This window comes from Athene cunicularia (assembly GCF_003259725.1).
Source record: "Athene cunicularia isolate RWA chromosome 1 unlocalized genomic scaffold, athCun1 chr1_part2, whole genome shotgun sequence".
Classification (NCBI taxonomy): Eukaryota; Metazoa; Chordata; class Aves; order Strigiformes; family Strigidae; genus Athene; species Athene cunicularia.
In genome coordinates, this window is record NW_020799092.1 from 50,085,117 (window position 1) to 50,099,734 (window position 14,618).

Below are 14,618 nucleotides of genomic sequence, written 5' to 3' on the forward strand. Positions count from 1 at the left end.
CCCGGCCCGTCGCTACCCCGGAGCCTGCCGGCGAGGGCCCGAAACGCGCGCGTTATGCCCGCGGGTGGCTTTATTCACCCTGGAAAATGGTGGCCTGGGAGCCACGGGGGCTTGTCCAGCAGGAGAGCGAACGAGGCCGCAGCGACACTCCGTTCCCACCGGCGAGACTTCGGTATAAGTACATTAGCTGTAGAACATTACAAACAGGGAAAATACGGGGTCAAGTCTAGAGATGCATTACCCCAAAGCAGAGGCACAGGGTTGGCAATAATGGCCGGGTCACTCGGGAAGATTTAGTGGACCCTCGAGTTCGGGAGGGGAGGGAGGTCCATGCCCGTTCTGCTCCCGGGGGAGGGGGCTGTCGCGAGGCCGCGGCCTGTCCCCAGCGCGCACGCACAGTCGGTATTGTCAGGGTGTCGGGCAGAACGCCTCTGTGCAGCCTGACAGAGTTGTTGACGTTGCACTTCAGCCGAATTGTCAGCCAAAGCCTTTTTATGTGGGATGTGGTCCCTAGTGCCAGCGTGCTGGTATTGCTGACGTCCCAGGAAAACGTTTACAGGATGCACTTAGCCTTGCATTATGACCGGGTCTTAACGCAGTATGTGCCAGTTCTGGTCATTGATGAAGAGAGGGAAAACCAGCCTGAAGTTACTAGGCACAGCCTCAGTGTATTGGTGTGAAAAGTCAGGTAACTCCATTGCAGCAGGTGTCGGAAATACGGCATCAAACTTAAAACACAGATACATATTTGGCTGCGTCAGGCCAAGGTACAGAGGAACACAGCTGAGGTCCACTGAGGAACGTGGAAGGTGAGTCACGTTGTTAAAGACCAGCACAACCAGAACAAGCACCAGATAAAAGACTTGTGAAACTCTTCTGTACTTATCGCAATATAGTTTTATATATTTTTGTACATAAACATAACTGTATTGAAGGTATCTAACATAATCACCACTTTTTCTTCCTCGTAATAACCTATGATACTTTTAATTTTAGATAGAAGGATGCAACATTCAATATTTAACACTAACCCCCCAGCTGTCTTTACAGTCAACAGAAAATTAAAATATTCAGAGACAAAAAAAAAAATCATGTGCAACAAGAAAGTACAGAAATACAGTGTACAGTACTGCCTATTCATGCAACAGTTCTGTGTGCTCTGCCACGCTTCAAGAACTCAGTCTCCTTCTGTTCAACAAATCCACAGAGAAGGAGGCAGCATCCCACAATGAAAGAGATCGCACTCTTCATGCATGTACACACTAAAAAAAATTATCTTCAGCTCAAATGGAAACCCATGCTACAACTACAAGCATTCATGAACAATTTTTCAAATAGTAAATCAGTGAGCAAGTTTCTGAAGCCACTAAGTCAAGAAAATGAAAATAATCTAATTTTTAATTAAAGTAACCAAAACCATAAGTGCACCATATACCTCCCCCAAATTTCATGTTGCAATTGCATTCTTAGAGGAAGCTAGTATTTTTCTAAAAAGTGTCACATTTCACTCATATATAAAAAAAAAGCTGGACCACTCCTATTTTTTTTTTAATCAAGCAATCAAAATTTAGTTGATTAAATACATACCTGAATAGCAACAATTAACAAATAATGTAAGTAGACAAGACTAACTGGGCCCACTCACTATAAAACAGGAACTGCCAGCAGCAGAAGAATATCAACAAACTCTTATTTATGAAATTGTCAGCAAGTGAACAGGCCAGCAGTAAAACCCCTAAGTTGAACCTAAAAAGCGGGTTGAATCAGGACAGTGAGTAGTGTTGAAATGCTAGTTTCTATACTTGTGCAGGAAACTATTTTACCAGCACTCCTACAAAATAGCACTTGTGTAAAGGCTATTGTTTTACACTCGGTTTCCAGCAGAGCTGTGAGTATTGAACTAGCTGTATATCTATCTATCTTACTGCAGTATCAATTTCTGTAGAGTCATTTTAGACTCAAATAATGAGGAATCAGCCTTCTGCAAATTAGTCTGTAACTGGAAAGTTCTCTTACAAGACTGCTGCTTCAGACAGCTCTGTCTGGTGCAGGAACATGCACTGAGCTACAGTATGTTCCAAAATAATGACACTGTACTAAGAGACAAGTTTTTTTGCTTTTCTATGCCAAAGCAAAAGTGCTGGTTTTGTCAGTGAAAAAGCTGCAAGTCTAAACTAAAAAGGCTCATGTAATCAATCTCTTCAAAAACAAAGTTAAAAGAAAATTCAATTAATTATAAAATCCTGTGTATCCAAGGTCTGAAAGGTGTTTCTGAAGACTGGAAAAAAATGCTACAGCTTCATCTGAGAAAGCTCTCTGATATCCCATGTTATCTATACCAACTCTGTGCTTGGCTGCTTGATCCACAAAACTGTGGGTCACTTAACACCCATGAAATTTCACAGAATCACAACATAGCTGAGGCTGGAAGGGACCTCTGGAGATCCTCTAGTCCAGCCCTCTGCTCAGAGCAGGGTTGCGTCCAGCTGGGTTTTAAGTATATCCAGTGTTGGAGACTCCACCACCCCTCTGAGCAATCTGTTCCCATGTTCGACCACCCTCACAATAAAAAAGTTTTTTTCGTAAGTTAAATGGAACTTCCTGTATTTCAGTTTGTGCCCGTTGCCTCTCACCCTTTCACTGGATAGCACTGAGAAAAGTGGCTTCTTCTTTACTCCTCCCAGCAGGCTTTTAGACACATCGATAAGAACCTCTCCCTTAGGCCTCCTCTTCCCAAGGTTAAACAGTCTTTCAGCCTATCCTCCCACTCTTTTCATCTGTGGTTGCAAAAATGGCTCTTCCCTGGCTTGCTGCTTGGAAAAAGTACTTAATTCCCTCAAACCTCAAAACCCCATCACTCAGGGATCATGCTCCTAATGTATTGTTCTTCCATCCTGCTGCTGCGGGTTGACCCCAGCCAGCAGGTAAGCACCCACATAGCTGCTAACTCACTCACCCTGCCTCCTCCCCCACTGAGACAGGGGAGAGAATAGGAGAAAAAGAGAGAAAACTCGTGAGTTGAGATAAAGATAGCTTAATAAGTGAAGAAAAAAGAAAAAAAGGTAAGAATTAATAAAATATAGTAAGTGAGCATTAAATAAAAGTGATGCTAAGGTAATCACTCACCAAGGCCCACAAGCAGACCGATGCCTGGTCAGGCTCCGATGGCCAGCTTTGAAGCCAATCTCCATCCCACCCTTTTCCTCTACCCAGTCTTTTTGCTGAGCATGATGTCATATGGCATAGAGAATCCCTTTGGTCAGCTGGGCTCAGCTGTCCTGGCTGTGTCACCTCCCAAATGCTTGCCTATCCCCAGCCAACTTGCTGAGGCAGGGGTGTGGGCAGAGTGGGAAAGAGAGACAACCTTGGTCCTGTGCAAGCACTGCCCAGCAATAGACAAAACATGGGCGTGTTTTCAACACTGTTTTAGCCACAAACCCAAAACACAGCACAGTATCACTGCTATGAAGAAAGTTAACTTAAACCCAGGCCAGAACCAGTACACCTGCAAAAAAACATCCTTGAAACAAAAGATTCCCACCCTTGAAATTTCACATTCACAGTTGTGGCGACCTATCTCAGCTATACTACTTAAAATCTATTCATTATCTGCACCCCCAACTCATTTCTTAGTGTCTAAAAGAAGAGAAAGCAGCACATTAAGACAGGAAACAAATGGAGAAAAAAACAAAAGCTGACAAAACCAAAAGTGTATAACTAAAGAGTTAAATAATTTAAGTACTTAGAAGAAAGAAAAGACAAAATATATATCCCATGGAAAGTAAGAAGTTAATCAGAGATAATGACATTGCAAATACTAGTACTGCTTTACTGCTAGATGTGAAAAATAGAATTGTCTAAAAGAACGTGGAACTGCAGAAATGTTTCTATTGCGTATATGGAAAACATAAACAGTTTTCACATTATGTAACACTGAAATACTTTAAATCAATACATTAATTTAAATTTAATTTAAATCTATAATACATTAAATCAATAATATGAAAGGATAGTGAACAACTGAAACATTTATTTTTTAATGCAGGTCATAGAGTTATTAGAATAATAAATAAAAGGCATGATAGACATCAGCGTTAATCATAACTTGTTTCCTAACAACTTCTGAAATGCTGGGCAAATTTCATAGAACTAGAAGAAAGTTAATGTTGTAACAATATTTAAAGGGTAAATAGGATGACCTGCTTAATTACAGGCTTCCCAGGCTGACAGCCAACGTGGCCAAAAATACAGGAAAGGCGTCTCAATTACTGAAAGAAGTGAAAGGGAGAAGTGAAATAACCAAATGGAAGACCGTGGTGCTGGCTGTGCATCCATGCAATCCCTCCCCTCCACACGCACACACACACACACTGTCAGTCAGAGTAGTCATCAGTTTTAGTGGTAATTTTGGCCTAACTAGTGCCTCTGTTTCTGCAGAAACAACCAGCAATGATACAAGCTGACCGAACACACTAGTTGAAAAACTGTTCTGAAATCAATTTAGGATATATAATGTATTTGTTTGGTTAGAACAGTACCAAGATCGATATACCTGAACTCCTCAAGGTATTTATGTGGTCAGATACCTACTGACATATCAATGAAAGAATGAAACATAATCAACACTATATGCAATACATGGATTATATGCAATAGACAGCTTCCAAGTCATGATAAAGGGCCTTATTTCTGTTTCTATTTAACATTTTTCATCAATGAAACAAGAAAGAGATTGCGAATTACCTGAGATGAGAGAACTAAAAACAATGACACATTTCTGACACTAAACCTCTGGACTTTTTGACTTGCTGGGTACAACCTAAAACATTTCAAACAAAATGTAAATGTAAATAGGAACAAATTACACCTGCTGTGTCTGTAAGGCAGAAAAAAAAAAATTAAGAAGAGCTTGGATATAGTTTATACAAATATAAATTATGCTCTAACTAAAAATGTTAGTGGAATCTTGGGATCTGGGTGATTAATATGTGCTTTTTAATCCTTGTCAAGCAAGTTTTAGTTTTCCAAGACAAAGTTAAGGGATGGTTTCATCATTGTCAATAGGCTAAATCACACACACACACACACACACACACAGAGTTTAAATTTAATACATATATCTAATTTTGCTATATCAGTGGAACTTGGGACAAAACGCAGTAGAGGAACCAGAACTTTAGGTGACCTTTTACATACCATGAAGCAGAACTTCAGTCCTGGAGTCAATACAGGGCTTACCAAGGTCAAAGCAGAAGCTGTACTGGAAATTTTGAAGATAGTCAAATGATAAACAAAACTTACACTTGAAAGAAGTACTTACTTCTGTTCATCCAGACCAAATTTATTCCCAGTAAGCATATTTCTACTTCAAATAATCTATACTGATTTCAGACAGACAGATAGCACACATCTAGCCTAGACAAAATCACTGAAGAAGAACTGTCTAGTGAGGTGAATTTACACCACTAATTAAATACCTTTTAAGTGACTGCTGGCCATATGGATGCTTTCGACTAATAGAACTACATGTGACTTCTGTACTAGGAAAAGAAAGAAATCATCAGCTTGCAGCTACTTTAATACTTACATATACAGAATTAGAGAAAACACAAATTAAGAAATTAGAATCTGGGTCCAGCCTTCCACGGAGATGGCTTAACCGCACTGTCCAAATTTATTGTCATGGTAAAAGAAGACTTCAGAAAGGTAGAATTACAGCTGGAAGACAAAAGGTTAGAAAATAGTAAGTAGCAACAGAATGTCTTTGGGGAAAGATATACTCTAATGTTGCAGAACTCTAGTAATGAAAAATATAACATCACATGTTTTGTTTAGTATCAGCTTTATATACTTTTTATATAAGCAGGCCTCAGATTAGTATCTGACAGGAAAATAAACTTTGTTGCTTCATTCAATACTAAAGAAAAAATTGATTAAAAGTAACAAGGGGTAATTTCTTAACCTCATGAAAAAAAAAACCAACAAAAAACAATGAAAAAAAAAAATCTCATGTTTTCAGCTACTGTATCTCATTGTGTTCCAAAGTTCAGTGAAAAACTGTACTTTGTATAGCTACAGTATAAGAACACATTGACTCTCTAAAAAAAATGAAGGCTTTATTGTGTTGTCATATAAATTCCCCGTGTCTTGATCCTATTTCTATTTGAACAAATATAGGTGTAGCATGACATAGAAATTTTGCATCTTGACAAAAGTACTGCTTTTAAACTCAAGCACAGTATGATAACTCGAGAATTAAATGACTTTATTTTTGAATCTCTGCACATCTGAAATTGGAGTATGTTATCTAATACAACAAAATAAGTTCGAGAGCCAATCATGCACTGTCATATACAACTGACTGGATCAGGAGAAGAGAAACATAGCCAGGGCAGGGAGTACTATGAGGTACTGCCTGCTGCACTGGGTGTCTCGGCAGAGGCTATGACAAACTAGACACTGCACTAATGTAACTAAGGAGCAAATCTGTCCCTTCCCGAAGCAGACACATGCAGGTGTCTTGTGCAAAGCACAGCTTGTCCAAGCAATGGATCAAAACCCTCAGGAATACAAGTGAGCTACACTTGCTAACAACTTCAAAGTGACTGTCCAAATGGCAGCACTTGGTGAATCAGAACTATAACCTCGCTGAAAATAATCAAATGTACCAGTATTAAACATGCGAGAGCTAATTATAGTCTGAAGATAATTACTAAGAGAATCACATATACACTACTATGCCTAGAGAGTGGGGGTTTTGCTGTCAGATTTTTAGTTCTGGACAAGTGATGAGAAGACCAAGTTTTGTGACCTTTCTTTAAAGCTCCTTCTCATCATACATAGGGATATGCAGTATCTATTATGCAAATAGACATTTTTTCAATGGCCAAAGAAAAGACTGTAACAAATGCCTGTTATTTTTAGCTCACACTAATGCACTGTGAAAGAGCATAGTTACACAAAAAGAAAATTACAATAATAAATGTAATAATTTATTTAGCAGCTAGAAATCCATTGAAAATGGACAGGCACTTTGAACAAGCACCCAAGAGAACAAGTAAGAACATACAGTGCGGTCAAAATGTCCTTTGTTTGTTTATTGAATTTCCTTTCATTTACAGGAGCAGCGAGAGCACTGTAGAATCTTTTGGAACTAAAATGTAGTACTGGAGACCTGCAGCTTATGCTGAGACAGCACATGTCTGAGTTTGGGTGTGCCTGTGAGGGTCTTACTCTGCTGGAAACAAAGTTCAAGGAGCTAAGCATTAACAGAGCAGTCTTAAATGCTAGAAGATATCAATTAAACTGCTTCAGGTTTCACTGCAAGATTTCTGCCAACCGTTCTTCCACATTTCTGTCTATTTAAACAGTAAGCACTGCAGAGTAAGGATATATGTTAGAGTTTTATTCCATCTCATCTCAGAATGCTTTCTGCAAACAATTATTAATAAAATCCCTAACTGGCTTCATAGAGCCCTTTTGGGGTAAAACTTCCCATGTTTTCTCGCTACTATTTTTTTTAAAGTAATTTATGGGTTGAAACTGGTGTCACTTGTGAGTGTCTCAAGAGAACAGCCTGTCAAACTGAATTCCTCTCCTGCAGGTGGGACCCCAGGATTTCTTTGTCCCAGGTCCTCCCATTCTTTCACCCTAGCTTCAACATTTCTCATAAGGTCTTAGCTGTCCTCATGATGCCTACATCAAAAAGTAAAATTATCTAACAACAGTATGAACGTTGTTTTTTTTGTTTGTTGTTTTTTTTTTTATTTATTCCTTTGGAAATTAAAACCAGAGAACAGCAATGAGAAGCATACAAGGAGCCATTAGAGGGAACCTGATATTAGGTGAATGTGGAATTGGTTGGATGGTCACATCCAGAGAGTAGTCGTCAATGGCTCAATATCCAGATGGAGATCAGTGACGAGTGGTGTCCCTCAGGAGTCCATACTGGGACCAGTACTGTTTAATATCTTCATCAATAACATAGCGACAGTGGGATCAAGTACACCCTCAGCAAGTTTGCAGATGACACCAAGCTGAGTGGTGTGGTTGACATGCCTGAGGGATGGGATTGCCCCCAGAGGGACCTGGACAAGATCAAGAAATGGGACCACATGAATCTTATGAGGTTCAACAAGCAATTGTATTGCTTGCCACAATTTGCTATACATTTAGCCAATTATTGTGTGTTCAGTTAGTACATTGCGGGTAGTCAATGAATGCTTGGACTTGGACACTTGTTGTCCTCTCCATTGGGGATTTGCGAATCTGAGTCACTTGTCTTCCTCGTCTGAGCAGGATGTGACAGTACCTCATCAAGAGAGGAACGGCCATCTGTGTAATAATGGAAAACAAGATAAACAGTTGCACATAATCAGCATAGTACTGGTGTTTCAGCTGACAGTATTTCACACGACTCAGTGCATTCATCTAAAGTAAATATTAAAAGAAATTGGAAATAGGTATGAAAGGAAAGTTGCCCAGCATCACTTTTTTTTAGTCTACCATGAAAATTATTGGATTCATGCTAGTGCTACACCAGTTTATCATTCTAGATCATCTGCCATTAAAAGCAGTTCACATATTCCCTGCTAGTAGAGTCCTCTCTGTACCAAAGTCAGTGAGAGAATTCTTAATGATTCCAGTAGGTTCATTATATTGTCCATGCAATGTCAGGAAAAACAGAAGTATAATCTCTTAATTTCTGTAATATGCATTTTTACCTAATTATTGTATCTGCCTTGTTATTATTTTAAAATTTTTGTAATAACAGGAATATTTGAGAGAGGAAATCTTCGAGAAAATGACTACTTTCCAGAGTACTCAAAACCACCTACCAGCTCATTAGATCATGCTGACTTCGAATACTGCTCTGTGCTCAGACATGACTACTGACCAGACAAGCCACCCACCTGCAGGAGACCATTACCAGTCTTGGCAGATAAGGTCTACTCTAAATCTAGAGAGTATTGTGTTAGGTGGCTCTCTGCCAGGACTTGCTAGCTTTCTAAAAGGGGTCCTTCTACAGTGTCGCGGTCTCAGTATGATCATCCCAATGGGACTGAAACAGTCCCATGCACATTTTCTTTCTCATCAAGAAATAACTAGTAATTCAGTGGAGTGGAAAGTAGAGTAGCCCTAATTGACATGAAAACATGAAAGGAGAGGCTACCGATAGACACTGAATGCACCCAGTCTCTTCAAAAATAAACGGATATTGGAAAAATTTTTCTAGATTGAGATCCAGAGGAAGGTTTTACATGAACACAAATAGCAGCTCGTATTTGCTTTGGAGTTTTTCCCAACATATGTTAATTTTTAATATAACTGTTATTTAGCTGGAGTTTCTTCTTGGTGGCAAGAAGACTTCATTCCTGTTGAATTAAGATAATAAAATGGCTTAATTTACTGCTTTGTTATCATCTTTGATCTGGGGTACACCAACATAATACACCTTGCTATAAAAACAAACTCACCCTATGGGAGCAGTTCATGTCCTGCTTCTGTTTTCTATGCAGTCTTCCCCCTAGAATCCAGTCAAATTTAAAATCTTTATATTTATGGTCAGGCATATGATGGTGTGGGAAGAAGGCACACATGCGCTAGCTTAGTTGTGATATCTTAAAATGGAAATTGTGACTTACAAATATACTGCAAAGGCCTAAGGGAGCTGTCCAGGTCTTTACAAAGTTTTTTCTTGCTTTCTTTGACCAAAGAATCACTTTGATCACATAATGTGATTCCTACAAAGCTCTTCTGCACTTGACACACAAGGAAGCTTTTTGGAACTTGTCATCAATAACTGACAAAGAAAACATAAGTTTTAAATAATGAAAATAATTTTTCCCACTGTACAGAAAAGGTAAAATTGTGAACTGCAAAGATACCAGTCATACTGTTTAATGCACTTCAGAAATGCATTCAAATATCATACCACGGAGGCAGAACAGAAGATCTGAAAAGAGTGACTGAAAGCATGACTGGATCACGAAATATTTTGCACAGTGATTTTGCAGTTGTATTGAAGTGCTAAGGCTTGGACAACTGGCACATGCCAGAGTTGACCTGTAGATGAATCCTGTATATTTTATAACCGATAACCATTGTGCTAGTAGGTATTGTACTAAGTTATAAAAACCCACTTATGCTGATGTAAAAAGTGCTAAAGCATTGAAATACTGAAGCCTGAGCAACAGGCCCCAAGCCGAAGCTGCTGACTTAGTCTGTAATCATTAACAAAGTGTGTAAGCTTGCTAGTGAAAGATGTGGCCTAGAATATAATCAGTGGTAAGGATGAAATGCTGAGAGAATGTATCCCACTTCCCTTTTTTTAGCCTTGTTCAAGGCTGAGAACCCAAGTATTTGGCCTTGTTAGAAACTCCCTTGGTCTCCCCCACCCCGAGCCCTGGCCAGGCTTTGGGTGGAATCCAACAGGAGAATGGAACCAGAAATTTTCTGCTCAGAACAAAGGTGACAGCTATTCTGGCTTGTCGATCTCTGGTATATAAGGCTGGGCCCGCTCACAGCGACTTTGGCAGCCTCACCTATGGGTGGACGCACCGCATAGGATTTCCCCCTTGCCGGGACAGGCTCCCCAAACCCTCGCTGTAACTGGGGCTGCCCAGCCACTGCGGGGCTGGGTGATGGGAACGTGTGCAAGTGGTGATGGGTCTTTCTTAATCTCTATTCTCTCTCTCATGTAGTAATGATTTGATGCATTACCCTGTATTCTCCTGTTTGTTGGTTTAAGTGCACTATTCTGCCTTTTCTTACTGCATGTCTTTGTATTACACTGTTACACTATTTGGTTATCACCAGTAAAATACACCTGCTCTTTACACTCTGGTGTCTGTGTTTAATTGGTATTCTTAATCAGCAAAACAGATATTTACATGTTTGTTAATCACTACTATTAGGCAAGTATATGAACAAACAAAAAAACATTTGAGAAATTTTGTAATTTAAAAATCACTGAGAGCATGAAACAGTTTGACCATCATACTGCCCGTTATGCTGTGCACAGAGAATGTATAGATGTATAGATGCCAGGTCTAGTTTCTATCTACAGATTTACCAGATCAGAGTAAGGGCTAAAAATGGACAAAGGTATCAATAAACCATATTCAGAATGAACTCTTTAATAATGTCTGAAAGCACTTAACAAAATATAAAAATGGAAGAAATATGGAAATTCCCACCAATTGTGCTTTTTTCAGTTTATTTCACAGGACATTTGCTTCTCATTATTCAAGCATACCAAAACATGACAAGAATCAGTTGTCTACAACTTTTCGGATAGCAAAACCTATTGCTGCAAATTTGTTTTCGTCTATGGCCACAGCTAGGAAAACGCCAGTACCTCAAATTTGGCTATCTACTATACTGAAATTCAGTTCAAAATAGTCTATCTGGCACATTCCTGGCCACCCACAGGCAACACCTACTGTGTCAGCTGATAAGCAGACAGAAAGAAAAGCCCCTCAGATTATGAATATTAAGAGACAGGAGTTAGATTGTTTATTTGTTCATTTACAAGAAATGAACAGAAATACCTCAGAGCATAAAGAAATTAAGAGATGTATTCACACTGCTATAAAGACTTACTGATGAATGTAAAGTGAGAGCTGTCTACACTGTAATAAAAAACACTTGCTATAATGGTAAGAGAGTGATGAATTTTTATAGCAATACTTCTTAATGGTGGACTATCCTTAAGATCTAGCCATCACAAAGAAATACCCTTTTTATTTGACTTGAACATAGCGTGCTTGCTGATTAGAACTACTATACTGAGACTGACAAACAGGTAATACTGGCATGCTCAGAAATCAAAGTCTATTTTGCTAGGAACACCTTCCACATATACCCTCAAAGTTATAAGCAAATCTGACTTTATATAAAGTTATTTCTTGATGAGAAAGAAAATGTGCATGGGCTTTAAATAATTGTGTTTAGCGTTTGAAGTATCACCTCAAGATAGGTATGGACTAGAGCAGTAAAACTTTATGTAAAAAAATGTGCGTTTTCATTGTCAGGTGGACAATTACTGTCAAACCTGGAACAGGCCTTCCTGGCAACATCAAAACAGAACAAAATGTTTGCAAACCGTTACAGAACTACGAACACAATTAACTGAGGATTCCACAGAGATTATAACCACAGCATTTAATAAACTAGTTAAGAGAATAGAGCACTGTTAAATCAATGAAGAAGTAAATGTATAGGGAAAGACAATAAAGACACTGAAAATTAAAATAAGACCCAGAAGCCACATAGAAAATACAGAACAAAGTCTATTAAAAGTTGTGGGTTTTTTTTTTTAATGTCATTTATTATTCAGTTAAAATAATCTTATTAAAATTTGGGAAACTGCAATATGCTGTCTCTACCAAAACAATTACAACCTTAATTAGATACAAAACTTAATGTATACTGGAAAAAAAATTTCAATTACAGGGAAGAAAATATAACTAATAAAAAGTTACTTAATGCAAATGCTACAAATAAACCTCCCTGTTCCTATACTGACACTCTGATGATTTGGATAGTTTATTTAATCAAAAACATTTTAGTAAGACTCTGAAGCACACTAAAATTCAGAAGTTTAGGTGTCTTCGACATAAAAATGTTCCTTGCTTGTGCTTGTTTCTGTGCAACGTCTCTTATTTGTCAAACATCAAACACTAATATAGGAAAATATTTGTGATACTGAGATTTTTAAAAAATACTTTAGACTTTCAGTTTGTCTCTTTGCCAAAAAGGTGCTACAAAATGCCAGTGTCTACCAACCTTGTTTCATATGAAGCAGATGTTAAAATCCCACTTCTCTACTTATAGACCTTAGATAGTCAAGGTGATCTCAATATCATGACAGATGTTATAGTCTCATACTACTCTGATATTTCCAGTCAAAGCATGGGTTTCCATTGAAAGCACAACTCCAGAGTCCTTGTTACCCAATTGTGCCAATAGTAGTGCTCCTGAGGACACATGGCTAACTGGATCAAGGAAATGATCTGTCTTTTTGGGACACCTGTCTGTCAAGGAAAACTTCATTTTCCCTCATAAATTTTCAGGCAAATCCATCCTTTACAAACACTAACACCCACACAGGGGAGGAATCAAGAACACAGGACCTGCAGCAGGCTTAGGCTCAAATTATTTTGAGTAATTCTGATAGCCCTACATCTTTGGTTGCCCCTCTGTCTGGATTTCTAGTACTCCTTTCCCCTTGGAAAAGCTCTTCTCCAAGAGCTGCTTTATTTGTTTATAACCACTGTGCTCCTGGAGGCTTATAATAGAGGAATTAGAGCTGACGCTGAGTACCTGGGAGGCACCTCCTGTCTCTCATTTCTTGGTTTCACATTAAGTCTCTTCCCTGTCTCTTTCCTTGCTAGAAGAAAGATAAACTGCAGCTCCTTTGTTTCCCTGGCTGTTGCAGTCCTCACAGTTAGTCCCATTTCAGTAGGTGGTGACATATCTCCATCGTGACTTTGTATTTGTCTGACTAGCATTACACAGCACAACTCACATAGTACAGTTACAGTGCTACTCTCCATTTCCCAAATAGGACACTAAATCCCTCACCTCTTTAAACTGAGGATCTGACAAAGCACAGGCACCCCCAGCTATCAGCACAGCTGTCTTCAGAAACTCCTGAGCTGCAGCGCTCTGGAGGTTGGGAAATTGTGCCAGGGAAGGATTACCATGTGCTTGCCTTACTCTTCTTTTCTTGCCTGGTCCCCTGGGCTAGGTATTTGGTATGCCCTGTTACAGCATTTCTTATGTTCTCAGGTTGAATAGTGACCCATAAAACCCCTGCTACCTCCCAGGAATCTGAAAGAATTGCTAGCATCAGGACATTACATTAAGCACCCACAGCCCTGTCCGTCTACAACTGCCTGCACATTTTGCTTGTAGAGTCTAATCCAGACCACAGCAGAAATTAAAAACGCTGACTACAGGACACAGAAGCATTTTAAATGAAGAGATAGTAGCCATCGTTTAGTTGTTAGAGGACAGTTCTTCTTAACCTGTAGACGGATGTGTCTGTGAATGACAGCTAGCAAAAGCAACCCTACTTAAATTCATGACGCGGGACTCTCCTTCACTGAGAACTTGGAAAAAGTTTAGGGAAACTTTATCAACCTTGGTTGAAACGGTGTAAAAGCCTTTGGCCGTGTGGATAGGCCCCTCACTGAGGAGCAGGCACACCCTTCCTCTGCCTGGATCCATGCCTTGCCAATGCAGACCCGCGTCTCAACCACCAGAAGAAATCGTCACTATTCCTGTTGATGTAGTGCCACCAAGTAGCAAATAATGCAAAACGAAGAGAAGGGATGCCTTGACAGCGGCAAGAGATTGAGCTGAAAGAGCCGTGATTCTGGGCTCTTTATCCGATGACTGTTTAACGCAAACCCGCAGTAGGCACCGGCAGCCTGCTGTCGCGCCTTGTGGCCCCTCCCCTCCCGCCCCAAGCAGGAGCGGGAGGTCTCCACGACAGACTCCTAGAGACCAACTCAATTCACCTCGGTTATTTTTCAGTACTTCGGTCAAGCAGCAGCCCTGCGAGGCACCTGTCCCTTTCTGCCAGGGAGGATGGCGGCAGGCGCGGGGCC

At 39.7% G+C, this 14,618-nt stretch overlaps 1 protein-coding gene across 1 annotated transcript in view; it reads right to left on the reverse strand.

Moving 5' to 3' along the window:
• Positions 1-14,618, reverse strand: part of TMEM117 (transmembrane protein 117) — a 241,730-nt gene that overhangs the window by 226,780 nt on the left and 332 nt on the right. The gene's annotated exons all lie outside the window — the stretch shown is intronic.